The sequence below is a fragment of the Oreochromis niloticus genome, linkage group LG3, assembly GCF_001858045.2.
Source record: "Oreochromis niloticus isolate F11D_XX linkage group LG3, O_niloticus_UMD_NMBU, whole genome shotgun sequence".
NCBI lineage: Eukaryota > Metazoa > Chordata > Actinopteri > Cichliformes > Cichlidae > Oreochromis > Oreochromis niloticus.
Genome location: NC_031967.2, coordinates 10861458 through 10880480, shown reverse-complemented (window position 1 = coordinate 10880480; position 19023 = coordinate 10861458). Strand labels below are relative to the sequence as shown.

The following is a 19023-nucleotide window of genomic DNA, read 5'->3' as shown; positions in this document are numbered from 1 at the left end:
TATATTTCAAGACACTGTACTTTAAGTGCAGCTACAAGACACAAGAGTGTCTCAGGTGCAGCCGTAACATATATGAAAAGCACCATTTGAAATGGGGTGGCTTATTGAAATCGTCACATTCACTTGCTGGTGCTTGCCAGCTGCGCACACCTGTAAACGCTGCTGTAATTGCCGGCTGTTGGCCACAGCTGATGTTGATGTAGTAAAGGAGGTGTAGTCACTCTGAGCAGGATTTGATAATGTCACACTGGCTTCCACAAAGAATTTTGTTGTTGTTTTTTGTTGTTTTTTATTATGTACGTTTTGAAGCAGACTTTTTTCTGTACCAGATGTGGTGCTCCCCAGATAAAACGGAATAGAGGAACCACTATTTCCTGTAGGTAAGTACAACTACTTTCAAACATTGTACAATCTGTAAACATCTATCATCTATGTATCTATCTATACGAGCTAGTTAGTGTGCTAAAATGCCAGAATTATAAAAGTTTGCTATTTCTTTTTTATTTCATTTTGAATGTTTGTTCTTAGTTCAGTTTAGTTTAGTTTTCATTATTTTCAGCCTTAATTTGATTGTCTTTTTAAGTTATTGTACTATGGAGGATATTTGTCAGAATTAAGAAGTTCAGAATTGGTGTTGCAATACAAACACAATACTTTGCGGAGCCAGTTGACTCACGGCCATGTAAACATCACACAACTCGGTAAACACGTTCAGGAAAGCCTCATCAGGGAGACTGTTGACGAATTGCACCACACTGATGAAGACTAAAATTAAGGGTATTTTAGCCAGTTTTATAAGCACACAAAGTCAGTTTTCTTTTTCTTTTTGTTGGAGTCCAATGTTCATTTATATTTTAAATTGAATGTTTATTCATGAGGCAACATTTATCGTTACATTGTACCAGTATATTTAAAAAACACTCATTTCACTTTCATATTCATAACTGTGGAAACTTAATATTTGTTCCCTTCAGTTGTTTGGGTTAAGTACAGATACATTTTTGTGTCATATGGTTCATCTGGTTTTTTGATTGGGTTGGTTGTTTAGCCCTAATCTAAAGTACTGTGGGGATCATAGCAGCATTCTATAATATTGCCCTAATATTGTCCTAATACCTCACAGTCAAATAATTAAAGAAAATTCCAGATTAAACTAATATATCCCTTTGTTACACGACCTTCTTGTTGCTGTTCTTGTGTACTTTCTGCTGTTTATCTCATGCTTAGCCACACTTGCCATTTGCTCCCACATAAAATTTGATAAGGCATACGATATGATAAGGATAATGACATACTGTAAAATATAAAATTTACACTTTATATGAATAATTATGCTGTGCAGCGGTCATTCATTGGGCGTATGTGTAAGCCAACAAGGTACAAAACGATACAGGAATACACAAGATGACTTTTTTCCAGTATTAAAATTGTTGTTTATGCTTTAAAAACAGGTTTTTCTGTTGGCATATTTTCACCCAAACTGCCAGATACTGGCAAAATTGTCTGTCTTTTTCTTAGAAGACTTTAATCATTTTGCCTCTGACATTTAGCGCAATGATTGATGGGAAACAGGGAGAAAGAGGACATGACATTCCGCCTAGGCCCCCCAGCCCGGTGTTGAAGCACAGATGCTGCATTTATGTGGTCTGCATTGCCCTTCTAATGTGTCATAGCCTGTTATATATAAATTGGATATGTCAGTCACTAATCTTTGCAATGCTGGAATTGGTTAAGTCTTCAGGTGCGTCCTTCGAGTGGAGGGATTGGGTGCAGACGGTTTATATGAGTGGTTAAATTAGTTAGAAATTCTGAACAGTTTTTGCATTCACTGTATGAAACGTGGTGACCTCATTCGAGCAGACTGCTTCTGCACGTTACAGCACACATTTATGATTTTCTGTAATAACATAACTCTCCTGCAACCTATGATGGTGCCCTCCTCACCTGAAGTCTTTGCCAGGCTTATGAAATTTCATAACATTCCCCAGCCAACCAGCTTTAAGCTTTGAACATCACATCTGCCTGCAGGATGTAATCTAAGTTTTCCTGGTTTGTGGGGTTTCCAACCTTTGCTGTGCTCTGCTTGGTGCATGGTTGCAGTGAGTGAAGTTTAACGGTGACTGGGTTAACACAAGTTGATCACTTTGTCCCTAACTTTGCCTACTAATGCGTGAATGAACACAAGGAATACAGCTATTGAATATCATAGCAAAAGCGATAAACTCAGCAGTTGCAGTTTACACAGGGTTTATTTGAATGTTGTTGATTATTTTGTTGTTAATTGGTTGTCATAATTCCATTAATTTAGTATTACGAGGAAGCAGCATTTGTTTGGTAAAATTGTCTGGCTGTAATTATTCTGTATTAATCACTTTTTATTATCAGCCTGTCGCAAAAAAACATACTTAGCACCATTTCTTTATGAAAGATGCCAAAGATCACATGATTTGACAGACATAAAATAGTTTTTCTTACACCAGCAGGGTAATTCTCAAAACACTATAAGCTAAAAGCCTGGGATTTCTTAGCGTGGTGTGCAGCATGTCCTTAATAATTTTAAGAAAACTGGTCAAAAGAAGAAGTAGCAGGCCTCTTTACAGCATATAAACGGTATCTGAAAGTCATGTTCTTAAGAAATAGAAAACAATCAGTAAAGACCTAAGAGATAAATCTGACCCTTCAGCCAATCTGCTGTTCACTAAAGCCTCATCAGAAATGGACTCAGTGGAAGAGTGGCTGTCAAGAAGACTGAAAATCAGTGGCAACAGGTCTTATGGTGTGATAGATCCAAACTCGGAATATCTTGTCAAAATCATTACATTTCATATGTAGAAGAATTCAAATGTCTTACAGTGGTGTGAAAAAGTGGCTTTTGCGTATTCGTCACACTTAAGTGTTTTGTGTCATTCGGCATTAGACAAAAATAACCAGAGTAAATACAAAATGCAGGTTTTAAATGACGATTTGATTCAATAAGGGAGAACACCATCCAAACCTACCTGTTCCTCCGTGAAAAAGTAATTGCTCCTCCTGTTAAATCATGAATTAACTGTGATTGACCACATTTTTTGGTCAACTAAGTTTCACTAAACACACTCTGATTACTGGTAAACTTGTTGAATGAAGGAATCACTTAAATAGAACCTGTCTCACAAAGTGAAGCAGGCCAAAAGATCTCAAAAAGCAAAACATCACCCCATGATCTAAAGAAACCCCTGAGAAACAAAGTGACTGACATCTACCAATCTGGAAAGGATTACAAAGCTATTTCTAAGCCTTTGGGACTCCAGTGAACCACGGTGAGAGCCATTTTACACAACTGGAGAAAACTTGAAAGGAGTGACTGGCCTACCAAAATTACTCTTAAGAGCACATCGATGACTCATCCAGGAGTTCATGTCTCAGTTAATGTCAGAGTTCATGATTCAACAATAAGAAAGAGACTGGGCAAAAATGGGATCCATGGGAGAGTTCACCGAGAAAACCACTGCTGACCATAAAGAATACAAAGGCTCGTCTCACATTTGCTAAAAAACATCTTGATGACTTTTGGGAAAATACTCTGATGAGACTGACGAGACAAACCTTTTGGAAGGTTTGAGTCCCGTTACATCTGGCGTAACACAGCATTTCAGAAAAGGAACATCAACAGTAAATATAGTGGTGGTAGTGTGATGGTCTGAGGGTGTTTTGCTGTCCCATGACCTGGAAGACTTGCTGTGGTAAATGGAAGCATGAATTCTGCCATCTACCAAAACATCCTAAAGGAGAATGTCGGTCATCTGTTTGTGACCTCAAGCTGAAGCACGCTTAAGTTCTGCAGCAGCACAATGATCCAAAACACACCATCTAGTTTCCACCTCCGATCATCCGATTGAGATGCTGTGGCATGACCTTAAAAAGCCAGTTCATGCTCAAAACCCCCCAAGGTGGCTGAATTACAGCAATTCTGCAAAGATGAGTGGGCCAAAATTCCTTCACAGCACTGTAGAAGACTCATTGCAAGTTATGACAAACGCTTGATCACAGTTGTAGCTCCTAAAAGTGACCCAACCAGTTATCAGGTTTAGGGGGCAATCACTTTTTCACACAGGGCCATGTAGCTTTGAAGTCTTTTCCCCCTTAATAATAAACCCTTTTATTTATAACATGCATTTTGTGTTTACTTGTGATATCTTTGTCTAATATTAAAATTTGTTTGACGATCGGAAACATTTAAGTGTTCAACATACCAAAAAATCAGGAAGGGGTCAAACACTTTTTCCACACCACTGTATAAATGATAAAATATAAATAAGGAATGGCTGAGGACTTTTGCACAGTACTGTCCACTGAATCCCATAAAATCTTAATGAAAAACATAAAATAAACTGCATCCTCAGACTGTAAAGTCCGAACAGTATTCAGAAGAAGAGATGGAATTAAATGTTGCCATGTTGGCACTTTCACTGATTAAATCCTGGTTTGCCTGTGTGGATAACTAAAACCAGCTAATTCAACCTTTTTCTGAAACAAGGTCAGTATCAGGAGACTTTAATTTAACTGAGTTGTTCTTCAAATTTACATAAAACGTGTTTATAATGTAGTTTCTTTTCAGAATTAATGACAAGAGTTTTACAGTGAAAGCAACATCTGAATCCTGCGATTGAATGCTCTGTAAAATATATTCACAATTAAAATGCATTAAATTCTGTTCTGAGTCCTGACATCAATCTCAAATATGAACTGTAAAACTGTCTAAAACTATTTTTCATTGGCTGTTTTATTGCTTCTTTGACAATTTCATTTTAACTGCTCTGTCTTCTTATAGCATTAAAAAAGACAAAAGCATACCTAAAGACTGACTGTACTAGAAACATTTAATAATAATTTGTCTTTACAAGATGTTTTTTGCAGTGAGCAAAAACATATCAGTAATATGTATTTGTAAAAAAAAAAAAAAAAGAGGAGCTTGTGACACATTAGTGATCATATTGGAAGTAAAAGAAGGGGGAAAAGAGATTTTTCTTTCTTTTCTTTTTTTCCCCTTTGGATGCTAGCTCTAATGGGCAATGGATTTTGAAGAAATAATAGCTTCTAAAGCAACAAGCAGGCAGAGATGAAGTAGAGAATGATACTGTGTACGATGTTTCGATCCAAACTCAGCATGAAGTGCCTTGAAGAACAGCAGGATCATCCTTAAAAGAAAAACAATAGATAATAACTGAAACACAATTAAAACAAAACGTGTGTTTCACATTTTGAACATATAGTGCTCCGTGTGTTGAAATTTTTTCCAGTGATTTCAAACTGCTTATTATAATTAAAGCAATCAGAGTATACAGGGGAAACAAATGTAAGGTATTTTAAGGACACAGAGGAACCTTAAGTGAAAACAGCAACAATAAACTCTGCACACAATGAAACCATGTCAGAGACAGAGGGAGAAATACAGAAAAGAACAACTAAGGTGCAGCTAGGCTGAGGGGTAGAGTATTTTTAAATGATTTTAAATGATGATTTCATTTATTAAGGGAAAAAAGTTATTCAAATCTACCTGGATCTTTGTGAAAAAGTGACTGCCCCTTAAACCTAACGACTGGTCGTGCCACCCTTGGCTGCTAGAATTGCAATTAAGCATTTGCGATAACTGCCAATGAGTCTTTCACGTGGCTGTGGAGGAATTGTGGCCCGGTCCTCTTTCCAGAATTGAGCTACACTGAAGGACTTTCTAGCATGAGCGGTCTCTTTAAGGTCATACCAAAGAATCTCAAAAAGACTTAAGTCATATGAGCCATACTGGACAGAACCCATGAACATCACTGGGTTTCCTCCCTTGAGATCTTCAGCCAGGACTTCACTGCAGCTGCTTTCGTTTGCTGCTTGTTTGTGGGGCTGTACCTTGAGTCGTATCTTCAGTTAATGAAAAGCTTGCTCTACTGGGTTTAGCTAAGATGACTGACTTGGGCATTAAAAATATCCCATTTCTTTACAGTGGGAAACTCAATTCAATTTAATTTCAATTCAGTTTTACTTATATAGTCCCAAATCGCAACAGCAGTTGCCTCAAGGCACTGAAGTATTGAGTTGCTTTTGCAGCACGCTTTGTCTTATTATCTGTTTGTACTGTTAAACACTGTCTGATCAATTTTGTAGCATTTGAATCTGAGCAGAGTCTAGTCTGCTGCTTCTGTCAGCAGTAACATAATCGATAAACACTAGTGACTTGGATCCACTAGCTATACATGCCCATGTCACCTCCGTCATGTTTGACAGATGATGCTGTATGCTTCTTTTGTCTCCATACTTTTCTCTCCCAATCAAGATGTTTTTTAAAGATGTTTTCTAGCAAACTCTTAATCTGTCCTTCTCGTCCTTGAGTGTAACCAGTGGTTTGCACCTTGTTGTTAACCCTCTAAACGCAGAGGGTTAACAACAAGGTGCAAACCTTGTTGTTTGCACCTTGTTGCAATGATATACCTACAATGTAGATATATCATTGTAGGCTTTGACAATGATATATCTACAGAATTATCCACTTTAGTTGTCTTTTTGATCTTTCTGCACTTTGGGTGTTTATTGTGTATTTGAACAACTTTAAAACTTTTGTTTCCTACCTCTCTGATAGGTTTATTGGGGATTTTCAGTTTATTGATGGCCTCCTTTACTTTGGCATTGGCATAGCTTTGAACTTCACATTGGGAACTTCAGTGAAAAGATACCAAATGCAAATTTAACACTAAGCTCCAACTCTTCTATCTGATTGATTTGTCATGGAAATATGAAAGAACATGAAGCTATTTGTCACTTTTTTGCTTTTTGCCTACTTTTGTTAAACCTGCACCAAAAAAAAATGTCATTGTTTAAAAATATGATTAGCATGTGTAGCTGGACACAACAAAAACCTACAAATACCACAGTCTGCACACACAGTTACTATTTTCCTAACTAGACAATATTGCCAAACAACCACCTCCTCGAAGCTCTCCTCTGCTTTTTACTAGCTTCACTGTAAGCCAAGTCTAAGCTTCATGAACCACTGAGGGTAACTGCCTATTTCTGGTCTGTAGTAGTCTAAATCTGGTGTTTTACTCAGTCTTCTCGTCTATATTAGAGAAATCCCATGTTTTTCTAGGGTGAGGTTCTGAATTTCATTTTTCATTTTTGTTCAAAGCCAGAAGAATTTCTGTCTAATATTACAAAAATAATATACAGAGAACTCAGACAAGCCTCTTGGATCTTTGAATAATAATCATCTTTTAGTTAAGGACATGTATCCATTGTTGCATTGCATTGATTTCATTCAGAATGAAAGTTCTGTTGGAAATTGAGGAGATTAAAGTCACTTTCTTATAGAAATTTCCAGCCACTGGGGTTGACAGACTTTTCATTTTCTAAAGGAGTAAGAGTTACTTTGGTTTTATAACATGATACCAATGATACCAAGGTAATACCATGGTTTGGAAAGTCAATATTCTAAAACACTGATCAGGCTCATATGTGTTATCAGACAGGAGAACAGTTAAGATTAAGATACACTATGTTCTTTAAAGGTGCCTCACTGGAGCCTTCTTGCTTTCTTGCTGATGTTACAGATTGTCTTTCCAGCATTTAAGGAAACCAGACAAACACAATTCTAGGGTCTCAGTGGATTATCTGCCATCATCTCATTTATCCAAGTATGAAATATATTCAATATATAGAGTAAAAAATACTTAAAAAATAATCAAAACTTAAAATTGACACATAGGCTTTATTAGTAAGAAATAAATATACAGGGAGTGCAGAATTATTAGGCAAGTTGTATTTTTGAGGAATAATTTTATTATTGAACAACAACCATGTTCTCAATGAACCCAAAAAACTCATTAATATCAAAGTTGAATGTTTTTGGAAGTAGTTTTTAGTTTGTTTTTAGTTTTAGCTATTTTAGGGGGATATCTGTGTGTGCAGGTGACTATTACTGTGCATAATTATTAGGCAACTTAACAAAAAACAAATATATACCCATTTCAATGATTTATTTTTACCAGTGAAACCAATATAACATCTCCACATTCACAAATATACATTTCTGACATTCAAAAACAAAACAAAAACAAATCAGCGACCAATATAGCCACCTTTCTTTGCAAGGACACTCAAAAGCCTGCCATCCATGGATTCTGTCAGTGTTTTGATCTGTTCACCATCAACATTGCGTGCAGCAGCAACCACAGCCTCCCAGACACTGTTCAGAGAGGTGTACTGTTTTCCCTCCTTGTAAATCTCACATTTGATGATGGACCACAGGTTCTCAATGGGGTTCAGATCAGGTGAACAAGGAGGCCATGTCATTAGTTTTTCTTCTTTTATACCCTTTCTTGCCAGCCACGCTGTGGAGTACTTGGACGCGTGTGATGGAGCATTGTCCTGCATGAAAATCATGTTTTTCTTGAAGGATGCAGACTTCTTCCTGTACCACTGCTTGAAGAAGGTGTCTTCCAGAAACTGGCAGCAGGACTGGGAGTTGAGCTTGACTCCATCCTCAACCCGAAAAGGCCCCACAAGCTCATCTTTGATGATACCAGCCCAAACCAGTACTCCACCTCCACCTTGCTGGCGTCTGAGTGGGACTGGAGCTCTCTGCCCTTTACCAATCCAGCCACGGGCCCATCCATCTGGCCCATCAAGACTCACTCTCATTTCATCAGTCCATAAAACCTTAGAAAAATCAGTCTTGAGATATTTCTTGGCCCAGTCTTGACGTTTCAGCTTGTGTGTCTTGTTCAGTGGTGGTCGTCTTTCAGCCTTTCTTACCTTGGCCATGTCTCTGAGTATTGCACACCTTGTGCTTTTGGGCACTCCAGTGATGTTGCAGCTCTGAAATATGGCCAAACTGGTGGCAAGTGGCATCTTGGCAGCTGCACGCTTGACTTTTCTCAGTTCATGGGCAGTTATTTTGCGCCTTGGTTTTTCCACACGCTTCTTGCGACCCTGTTGACTATTTTGAATGAAATGCTTGATTGTTCGATGATCACGCTTCAGAAGCTTTGCAATTTTAAGACTGCTGCATCCCTCTGCAAGATATCTCACTATTTTTTGACTTTTCTGAGCCTGTCAAGTCCTTCTTTTGACCCATTTTGCCAAAGGAAAGGAAGTTGCCTAATAATTATGCACACCTGATATAGGGTGTTGATGTCATTAGACCACACCCCTTCTCATTACAGAGATGCACATCACCTAATATGCTTAATTGGTAGTAGGCTTTCGAGCCTATACAGCTTGGAGTAAGACAACATGCATGAAGAGGATGATGTGGACAAAATACTCATTTGCCTAATAATTCTGCACTCCCTGTATGGTATTTGGAGTCAATCCTATACAGGATGCCAAATATACTTTTCTTTAACATGTAATGAAACTTTTTGTTGCAGCTGTTTGTTAAACAGAGTTAACATATGGCTCATTATCATCATTATTTCCACAGCAGCACTGTGCAGAACCTTTGATACATCCACCACTTGTACTCATTCTTCTAAAGTTTGTGGCATAAATTATTCTGTCATCAGCAAAAACACCTGTTAGCTTGCAGTAGCACATTATCCATGGCTAATATTATTAGAAATGTGAATGAGAATGGTAAACGGCTGATACATGGGTTTTTCTCTGTTTTTTTGTTCACTGGTATAGCGATGCTTAAAAATAGATTGGTACATTTAGTATAACCTGATAATTAGTTCTAAGTAGTGAAATTAATTAAGTTTGAGCACAGGCTTCATATCTATCCATCTATTAGCCTATCCATTGTTATCATGAATAGATAGAAACCAAAATTGCTTTATATACTAGGCCAGGAGCTGCGTGGGTGAGAAGTTTTTCTTTTTTTCTTTCTGTGTTTGTTTCTTGTTTATGTTTCAGGAGGCAGGTAAGATGCCTGTGTCTTCTTATATATTCTTTTGTGATAAGTTAGTTATAAATATTCCAGGCTGTTTTGCTGTTTTGCTCACCCTGACATCTGTTCTGCCCGCACTGTTAAATAAGTCAGCTGTGTTTGGACTGCAACGCTGGCTGTTTTTGAAAAAGAGAGTCACTTTTATGTGGTGCTCAGTGAGGGATCAGTTCATGAAATCAGTTGTTTTTAAAGTAAATGAAAAATGTAATATGCTGCTTGCAAAGATGTTCAAACCGCTTCACTTCAGCAGACTTCGGTTCAGGTAGATATACACAACATGCGCAACTGTGCGTGCTAATGATTCAGGATGAACAATTGCCAAATCAAAGTGATACACCTGTTTTAGAGAAGAAGCTCAATTTATGAAATCTGAGCCAAAGACTTAATCCTAATGACCACAACAGAAGCTGCTACGGAAAAATAACTGTTTTCGCCCACTTTGACACTTGTTTTTGCCCTCACCGTCTTTCTACTGCTTCCAGACGTCTTTCCTGTTCCTCTTTGTTCTGTCAACTGTATACAGCATATGTACAAAATCAGTGGTTTGGAATGATTGTTGTCAACATCTTGATAAATCCAGGACTCTATATGGAATAAATGCATATAATTAACACAAAAGCCTTGACCCAGCTTAAAGAGGAGTGCATCGTTTAGTGTGTGTGTGTTGTGTGAGTCATGTGTCAAAATTCAACAGCTTTCCTACTGGCATAAATTTTTGAGTAGGACCTAGTGTGCTAGTGGAGGGTGGAAAATATTTACAAAATGGAGGGGATATCAAGTATATTCTCTACTTAGTATATAGTAAGTATATTCTCACGGGCCACTTTGTTACTTGCACCTTGTTGGTACCAGGTTGGGCCCATTTTGTCTTAACAGCTGCCTTGTTGCATAGATTCAACAAGCAGGAAACATTCCTCAGAGATTTTGGTCCATATGTGATATATGATAGCATCACAGTTGCTGCAGAGTTGTCTGCTGCAAATCCAGCTCTGTTGATGCGCTACTGGATTGAGATCTGGTGACTATGGAGGCCAATCGAGTACTGTGTCATGTCATGTTCAAGAAACCAGTTTGAGATGATGTGAGCGTTGTGACATGTCTCATTGTACTGCAGTCATCAGAAGATAGATACTGAAGTTATAAAAGGATGGACAATGGCTATGCCACATAATGATATTCAGTTGTTTCTAAGGGACCTAAAGTATGCCAAAAATATCCCCCACACTATTATACCACCACCAGTAGTCTGAGCTGTTGATGCAAGGAAGTATAGAGCATGTTTTCATGTTGTTTATGCCAAATTCTGACCCTACCATGTGAATGAGCAGCAGAAACAGAGTCATGAGACCATCCAACATTTTTCTAGTCTTACATTGGCCAATTTTGATGAGCTTTTGTGAATTTTAGTCTCAGTTTGTTGTTCTTAGGTGACAGGAGTGGTCTTCTGCTGCTGTAGCCCATCTGCTTCAAGGTTCAGTTATGTATTCAGAGATGCTCTTCTGCATACCTTGGTAGTAGTTATTTGAATTACTGTTCCCTTTCCATCAGCTTTAAAGCATCACTAAGGTATTTCCCCCCAGAGAACTGCTGCTTACTGGATATTCTCTCTTTTTCACACCTCTGTAAAAACTGCACATGGCTATGCAGGAAAATCCCAATAGACCGTCTGTTTCTATAATACTCAGAACAACTCATCTGGTACCAGACAGTCGTTTCAATCGCATTTCTTCCCCATTCTGATGCTCAATTTGAACTTCAGCAGGTCATACCTAATGAAGTAATAGGACAGAGTAGTAGGACGTAGTATAAAAATGCAATACAAAAATCTTAGTAAAGGAAAAACAAATATATTGATGCTCTGTAGGTAGAAACATCCAGAAATGTTTAATAATCAACTGCAATTGTCTCTCTTAACTTTAATAGACACAACTTGAAAGTTTTCCTTTCCTTTTTTAATGATACGCGTTTCTAACAGAAGTGCTCACTGCCAGTCACCTGAAATAAATACATTCTGTAGGGTATAATACACTCTGTGTATACACGATGTTTTAAAGACACTGTGCTGTTTACTCTGATGTGGGTACAAACATTTAGCCGTGACTGAAAAACTAATCATTCACAGGAGTTCGGAGTGACATTTATGCTTGTTGCTGATGTTTGTGTGATGGGTTTGACATTTTGCAATTCACACTAAACCCAACTGTGGTTATGCATAGTTAACAAGAGATGCTCATCCAGTACAAAATTAACACAGATTTTCCAAAGTAATGGAACAGACAGGAGCAACATTTTTTTTTTTCTTTTGAAAAGCCACAAGATGTAAACAATCTGCACATTATTTTGCAAAGCCTGGCTCCGCTCTCCTATAATTAGACTGTGATAATAAGCAATCGGACAGAGATTTGTATAGCTGCTGCCTACTTGGTGACATTTAAACAGGACCAAAAGCAGCAGGCAGAAATATGAAACCAGGAAAACCAGTTACTCTTTTATTAATGTTCCAAATGTTTCTATAACAAATTCGATCTGTTCTGCTTAATTCATGCAAGCTGTCAAATCATATTAAACCCAGAATGCTGAGCAACAACAAATGGTAATGAGATGAAAGCAAATGAAGACACAATGCAAAATACTAAGTACAAAAATTAAAAGAATGCTGTTAGACCAACCATAGATGTGGAATACATTTAAATAGCAGATATTACTTCTCTGTTAAGAAAATGTGGTGACAATGTTAATATGGATTCACTGACTGAACCTCTGCGTTTGGTTCCTTGCCAAAACTCTTCTCTGGCTCAGCTGTAAATTTTTTCTGAATGTAATTCTAACTTTATGGGTTAATATATCAGCGTTCCTCTTATTAAAATGATCATTTACTCGGTCTATAAAATGTCAAACAGCGATGGCCTGTTGCAATTTGCCAGAGCTCAGAACATGCCCATAAACGTTCTTCCTAAAATAAACAACTGCAAAATGTTTAACTAAAGCCAAAGAGCAAATCCTCATGTTGATACATGTAACGTACATATACCAGGGAGTTTACTAAAATTTACATGTGTTAGGGTTTGGACGCAGCTTTGTCTAGTTTTAGTCTGTTTGCGATTCCATATTTTGTTACGTTATCTTGTACTTAAGTAGTCTCGCGTTTCCCGTGGTCCCATGTCTAGTTCAGCTCCCTGATTTGTTCCCTTCTGTGTTCCTTTGTGTCCCCGTCTAGTCTATGTTGAGTAACCCCTGATTACTTTCTGGTCTCTCTGGTCTCTCTGTGCTAGTCAATCATGTCTCCATGTTTCCATTCGCTTCTGCTTATCCATTTCAGGGTCGCAGGGGGTGCTGGAGCCTATCCCGGCTGTCATAGGGCGAGAGGCGGGATGATCGTAGTGTTTGGCTGGGATGTTTCTCTCCACGTTGAAATGTGTTTATTAAACCCACTTCAAATCACGCTCACTGGGTGTGTTGCAGGTTGTTGTTAAAATTTTCACAACACCTTAGTTCTGGTATTAGTTACTTCCTGTTTTATTTTGGTGGTGCCTAGTCTTAAATGCATTATGTTCAGTTTTGCTTCCTCTGTCTCGTTATCCCTGATTTGTTCCTGCCACGATTCTCACCTGTCTTCTCTTTGCCTAATCACGTGCTGTGTGTTTAATGTCTTCATCTCCCAATCCTCTTCATCACGTCCTACTCTCATTGGTGTGTGTTCCTTGATCTGTGTTATATGTGCCCTAGCACCTCGATTTTCTCGTTTCCCAGTGTTTAGTATTCCCTCTACTTTGTGCTTTTGTGATGTTGAAACGTCACCTGCAATAAAACAGTATTTTGAGTCCTGCATACTGGGTCCAAAACCTGCCTGCCACACAGCGCTACCTGATAGGATGTTGGTTTGTAATAACAAAAATCAGACAAGCCGCTGATTTTTCATCAAGGTGTTGCTTCCAGCATATGCTCTGGCAGCTGCTCGAGCCAAGCAATATAAAGCAGCCATGCCTGTTGTATTAATTGATTTGATTATATATTTAGTTAGCCGCTGGGTAATGATTGCTAACAAATTTTAAGTCATAGCTGGAGAGAACATTTGATCCAGACTGACTCAAAGCTCTGATGTTTTTGGAAGGTTGGGGAGTGTCCTGAAGCGAAAGGTGAATATAAATCCTTGTCTGATTGATCCTCTGAGAGAAAAAGCACTACAAGCACAGCAACAGAGCTCAGTATAAAGCAGCACCAGTGCACATAAAAAGTTACTTTCCAGGGCAGATAAATGAGCAAATTCTGCCTTCCTGCACAGTTTCATCATTCTGAGTTGCGTCAGGCGCAGCTTTGCTTTATGTCACGAGGAAACAATGTTTATACAGTGTTTTGGGGCCGAAGTAATGGTTTAGATGGATTTCTGTTTGTGCAGTTGCGTTATGTGTGAAATATAAAGCTGTGCTAATGTGCCAAGTCAGATACCGTCCTTAAGCGCATTTGCATTGATTGATGGATTTTCACTGATTTGTTTTTTTTTTTTAGCTTCATCAGAAAATATAAGTGCTCAAATCTATTTTGGGTGTTTTAATCAGCAGGCTTGAACAGAATACGATTTGTCATTTCATGTCTCTCCACCCTCAATATTTTATAATGATGTGAAAATTCCTTTAAATGGAGCATCATTTTAAATCATTGAATACCCACCTTAATGACATTTTCCCCTCAGTTAGTTACCATCACGTCTCAAGATGCTTCCTGTATTCTTTTGGTAAAGTAACACCTGCTGAATCACTGTGTTGTCAAGCACAGCCTTCCAGGAAAGCGGTTAAAACACACCTGAAAAGGTGTGAGAGCCAACTCGGTAGTGTTTTCAGTAACATGCCTATGTGTTATAGCAGTGTTTTACCATAGACATCATCATTTGACAGTTTTGTATTGATTGCAGTGACGGCAGTAATAGCTGTGCTGGTAATTAATTGCACATAACAGATAAAAATCTGCTCCAAAGCCAAAAGCTAGAAATTCTGTTTATGTAGCGGGATAATTAGGCCGACTGCAGGAGTGGCGACTGAAGACGTCACAGTCATGCTCTGCTTTTTGCCGGATGTTTGATGATGTGCTTGTGCCGTCTCTCTTGCTGGTGGTTTGAGTCGAGCATAGCCTTTAGGGATACTGAACATTGTTGTCTTCCACTTGAATAAAGTGCAACCTTAAGTCAGTGTCACTATCTTATAAACAGGCAGCAGCACAGAGAACAGACAAAGGCCATGATTGAAACAATAACAGCAAATGTATTTTCCTGCCACTAGTACAATATTTGCAGTAGTTACTATTTACATCAGTAATGTTCAACTGCAGAGCTTCTGATTATTTGAAATACTGAATAGACCCATTTTATAATTTGTTACCATCAGTTTCTCTTTATTCTTTTGTATCTGTTGTATTTGCAGATTCCTTTCCTTTGCTTTAAAGTCAGTCATTTATGGTTTCCAAAAAAAAAATAAAAAATAAAAAATCAATCTTCATCCTACCTCAGCCTCTAGTGCTCATATTTGGTTTCCTAACTGCAGCAATATATTTATTTTGTCAATTCAGGATGCTTTTTTTCTCACCCGAGATAAAAAGTGATTGAAAAGTGGTAAACAGAGGAAACATTTCATCATTTTGCTCACAATATAGATTCGCAGTTATATTGGACAGACAGATGGAGCAGACACGACATTCTTCCCCAATACTGTGTATGTTTCCCAAAATGCCGCCAACAGCTGTGAGATGTCAGGGCATAAACCCACATCTCTGAATGTTCTCTGTGGTGTCAGAAACCAGCATTAACCTGGGGGTGAGGTGGCGCCTTCAAGGATTTGGCTTGTTTTTCCAGCTCATCCCGGAGATAAGATGATATCCCATATTTGCAATATTTTTGCACCAGTTTAAGTTATAATGAAAGTGAAAGTCATGAGAGCTGAATCAGTCTGTTAGAGAAGGTGCTCTGCTGCCTGTCCAGTAAGTGGTGCAGAGGGTCCATTCAGCACCACGGACAGCAGACTGTTGGCTTTAAACTGTGAGCTCAGCTTCCTTAGATGCTCAGCTTCATTGAGATATGAGGAGATATCTGGGGGCCACGGTTTTAAGTAACATTCACATCAATGGCAGGACCCAAGGTTTCCCAGCAGACCATTTCTGGGAGCAACACACAGCTTCTGTGGGACTCTTCTGAGTGCATCTGCTGCTATCTCTTCCTCATGAAAGTGACACACGATCTCTAGTTCCCATGATGAGGTCAGCATGTGACCAGTCAGCAGCCACACATGTAGCATGATGTAGTACATAGACCTTTTCACCACAGTCTTGAATTGAGACTCGGTGTTTGGGAGGTTCACTGACACAGTGAGCCGTCAGAATTTATCCCGGTGTTGTTGAGATCCTTACACTTTATTTTTCCAGCTATCAAGACATCAAGTTCAAGAACTGACTTTCCACTCGCTGCCTCATAAATCCCACGAATTAACAAGTGTGAATATTCAGAGTCACTGTTACCGTCTTCACCTGCCAGTGGTTTCTGTGTAGTAGCTAACTAGTGTGTTTGTGTGTGTACAGTATGTGTGCATCCTTCCATCAAATGCTGCCAATTACAGCTTGATTTAAGACGAACGTTTTTTCATGTGTCGGCATAAATACGAAGCAAAGTGTTTCTGAGGTGAACACTGAGCTTCATTTGCATCGCATGTGTGAGCGTCACGTGTATTTTTACAGTCTGCACTTTACAGTGAATGTGTCCGTGTATGTGTGGCTTAACATTTTTGCGAGCACTAACCAAGCGGAAATGACAGTAATTAACTAAATGAGCTACATCTGCACCTGGGGCTTAGTGAGATAAAGGGAAATACAAACTAAATATGAAGCTGCTCTGCACTGTAAATGTAAGCAGTGCTCTTACTTAGACTAAATGGTGCATTTAACTTATTTATACTAGTCTTTTCATTTGAATTTTCCTGCACTATTCGCCTTTTATACTGGTTTTATGTGGAGCATAGAGAGTCATTGGATTATGTTTTAGTTGAAATAATTTGTTTGATAATGTTGTCATCATGTAATTTCTATTAGGCTGTTTAGACTTTAGATGTTGTGCAATGTGATATTCAGTGTTTATGTGGTCAGATATAATGTTAAGGTTTAGCTACAGTGCAGTAAGAGCGAGTCTCTTGTAGCATTCATTGTTCATAATCATGTACAGTGTTGGGAAAGTTACTTTAGATTACAGAATACATGGCCCAACATGTAGTTTGCAATATATTCGGTTAAGTTACTCAATGTAAGTAACGTATTCTGAGTACTCTGGATTACTTGATATATTGTCATGCTTTTTACAACTACATGAATGTACTATTGTTGTGTGATTTATTACTATTACTGAAGGCTACTCACCACCGAGCTAACATTGTTAGCTGAGGTTAGTTCATAGACCGCAGACTGTTAGACTTGGATAGTGTTAACAACCTGCTAGCTGCAAATAATCATGTGCAGTTCTGAAAGCAATACCAACAAGATTTGGTAACAGTAGGGTGGACATTAGGTAAGGCTGCACTTTTTGCAGTGATCTCGTATGGAAAACTATGTCTGTATCAGTAATATGTTTTCTTTCTGTCTGCTTTCAGAACTGCACATGATTATTTGCAGCTAGCAGGTTGTAATGCAGCCTTCGGTAATAGTAATAAATCACACAGCAATAGTACATCGAAGATACTGAAGTGGCACATAACCCAGGTAGTTACCACAACTAACTCTTTTGACACTAAGAGCAGTTTGGTTGCTGGCAAACAGAGTTTGCATTGCATGGTCAGATTTCACCCGTCCCTTTCTTCTATATCCTCCCAGGACCTGGCGTCTACATATGTGGACATCAGATTTTGGGTTGTCTAGACCAAAATACTAAATTTTGCTCTACAAGGGCCTGATATCCACGTACGAGGACATTATGGTGCCGCTGTCCTATTGAAATTTAAAGCCAATGTCCTCATATGTGGATCTCATTTTTCTCAGAAACAAAAATCAGGTAAAAAAAAAAAAAAAAAAAAAAATCACATAATTTTTGTTTTTACATTCATCAGGTCCCAATCAGCTCAAATAGCAAAGAGAAATTAAAAATGCATGCCATGAAAGAGTTCAGGTTTAATGAAGTGCTATCAGAATTTTCAAGTAAGAAATGCATTCCTGCCCATGCACTGCTGGCTCTGTTGTGCTTGCTCTGGGTCCATTGTGTAACTGACGCTACCAGCATTAAGAGGACGCTTACATTAGAGCCTCTTATTGCGTGTTTTGTTTTTGGTTTCCGGCAATGCGTGTTATTACCAAAATTAGAGAGGAGATAGCCTAACATATACGCTGTGTAATCAATTTATTTCAACAAAGTAACTGTATTCTAATTATCACCTATTTAAGTGGTAACTGTAACAGAATAGTTACTCGTATTTTGGATTTTAAGTACGATATGTGATATGTGGTATATAGGAATTTTGATAAATAATAAGATATTCCCCCACACACATAATGTGCAAACATTAAAAACAAGAGAAAAATAAAATCTAAGGCATAACAGAAATGCACCATTTAGCTTTTTAAGTGAGAGACAAACGAATGTATCACGATTGTAGCTGACAGTAATGCAAGTGTGTCATAAAACAACAGACACGCACACACATCAACACCAAACAGCACTGAACATACCCTGTGTATACAACAAAAACAAAAACAAACTCAGTCACCGAGAGCGAGTTATGCATACTAATATCTGTCTGTCACAGCAAATACTTGCACTGTACGAGTAAATGATGTGTAACATAGTCAAGCTGCACTTTGTAGCCAGGGGCCCGATGTATTCAAAAGGAAGTGACTGTCTCACTTTCCTTAAGTTTACATTGGCCACCCTTCCACAGGTTTAAAGAGATGTGATGTTCAGTAACCTTTGTGTGTGTCTGAGGCCTGCTGTGCTCCCACACTATGGTTAGCTGAGGCAGAAGGGAGACAATAGATAACCCATGTATTTTTTCACAGTTAATTGGGCCTGCTTTCAAATGACCGCAAACAAAGCAGCTGGAGTATCTGGTTTCAATTTGACATTTAGTGTCTGAGAGGGTGTAAAAGCTCTC

General features: G+C 38.4%; 1 long non-coding RNA gene across 2 annotated transcripts in view; it reads left to right on the top strand.

Moving 5' to 3' along the window:
- Positions 1–15: 15 nt before the first annotated feature.
- Positions 16–19023, top strand: part of LOC102078403 (uncharacterized) — a 30242-nt gene continuing 11234 nt past the window's right edge. For both annotated transcript variants that reach the window (XR_003218946.1, XR_269072.4), the window contains exon 1: positions 16–380. This is a non-coding gene — a long non-coding RNA (uncharacterized LOC102078403). The remainder of the gene's footprint in view (positions 381–19023) is intronic.